The sequence below is a fragment of the Sciurus carolinensis genome, chromosome 11, assembly GCF_902686445.1.
Source record: "Sciurus carolinensis chromosome 11, mSciCar1.2, whole genome shotgun sequence".
Classification (NCBI taxonomy): Eukaryota; Metazoa; Chordata; class Mammalia; order Rodentia; family Sciuridae; genus Sciurus; species Sciurus carolinensis.
Window position 1 is genome coordinate 24644556 of NC_062223.1, and position 1970 is coordinate 24646525.

Here is a 1970-nt window from a genome sequence, read left to right on the forward strand (position 1 = left end):
ATGGAAAAAAGCAATAATATCACTATATTTATTCCCCTGGGACTTTCCCACAATAAGAACATAGAAATCCTCTGCTTTGTATTATTTTTAGTTTGCTACATTGCTATTTGGAAGGGAAATGTGCTCATAATGGTTTCTATCACATGCACTCAGCTCATCAACCAGTCCATGTATTTCTTCCTCAATTACCTCTCCCTCTCTGATCTCTGCTACACATCCACAGTGACCCCTAAATTAATGACTGACTTATTGGTTGAAGAGAAGACCATTTCCTATAATAACTGCATGGCACAGCTCTTCACCACACATTTATCTGGAGGCATGGAGATCTTCATCCTCACAGGGATGGCCTATGACCGCTACGTGGCCATCTGCAAGCCCCTGCACTATGCTGCCATCATGAGCAGGCGGAGGTGCAACACAATCATCCAGGCATGCTGGACTAGGGGATTTATACACTCTGCCAGTCAGTTTCTTCTCACTATATTCTTACCGTTCTGTGGCCCCAATGAGATAGATCACTACTTCTGTGGTGTGTATCCTTTGCTGAAATTGGCCTGTTTTAATACACACATAATAGGTCTCTTAGTCATTGCTAATTCAGGGTTAATTGCTCTGGTGACTTTTGGTGTCTTGATTTTCTTATTTTTTCATATTGTATACCATAAGGGGATATTCCATGCAGAGTCACAGCAAAGCTCTTTCTACTTGCAGTTCCCACACAACTGTTGTGGTCCTGTTTTTTGCACCTGCACTATTCATCTACATTAGACCAGTCACGACTTTCCCAGAAGACAAAGTGTTTGCTCTTTTCTACACCATCATTGCTCCCATGTTCAACCCTCTGATCTACACACTGAGAAACACAAGAGATAAAGGATGCTTTGAGAAAAGTTTGGTGTCATCAGACACTTCTGGAAAGAATGTAAATTTGTGAATCATTTTCTGCTTTTCATACCATGGTACCATGAGAAAACAATCCTGAGTGAGAGCCATTCTTGAAATTCTCCTATTCTCATGGTTTGGAGACAAAAGAATCAAAAAGGAGCATGTCTTATCTGTTTCATGATTCTGCCTTGAGTCTTCACCAACAAATTGAGCATTATTCTTATTGATACTCTGCTCCATCTTACTTAGTCATTAGTCTGTGCTTACATGAACAATGAATGATTATTTTAAATGAAAGATTACATGGTAATGTGTTGAAAAAGTTATGCTTTTCATGCCTTCACGTACTGAAAAGCTGAACAATATCTTGCTTTCATTTTTTAAAACTTTCCACTGCAACGTAAACATACAGACAATTGCATGTATTACCAATATACATTCTGACTTTTCACACACTGAGCACTACCAAGTAATCAGCAACCACATTGCATCAGAAACTGTCACTATACTAGAAGCCCTCCTCATTCTCTTTACAATGAATAACTTCATGGAACCATCATCTTCATCTCTAAAATTATTTTACTTGTACATATACTTTGTAAAATAAGGCTGACACAGATTATGCATTTTAGTATTTGTCTTGTCTTTATTAGATTTGTGAGTCATTCCTTAAATTTGTGAAACACTTAATTATTTTCAATAATGTGTATGATATCATTATATGAATTTATAATGATTATTTTTTACATTTTCATATTGGTAGAACTTGAGTTGTTTCCCCTTTACGGAAATTATGTATAGTGCTGCTTTGAACACTTTGGAACATGCCTTCTTGATAATGCATCTTCTATCTATTTTGTATTATAATTAATACTTAACATTTTAAGAAAGGTAGTGTGCATTTATTTTGATTCTCTACTATAATATGTTCTGCTATAAAATGAAAGATATTAAACTCAAAACAAAAATATTTATTTTTCATGGAAAACTACTGGGATGAGTTTAATCAAAAACTTAGAAATACTTGAAGCCCCTGGCCCTTGTAGGATCTATGTAATGGTATATGTGGTATGCTAATTAAC

The 1970-nt window shown here is 35.9% G+C and overlaps 1 pseudogene; it reads left to right on the plus strand.

Moving 5' to 3' along the window:
* LOC124959236 (olfactory receptor 4P4-like) lies at positions 1–929 on the plus strand (annotated as a pseudogene).
* The last annotated feature ends 1041 nt before the right edge of the window (positions 930–1970 follow it).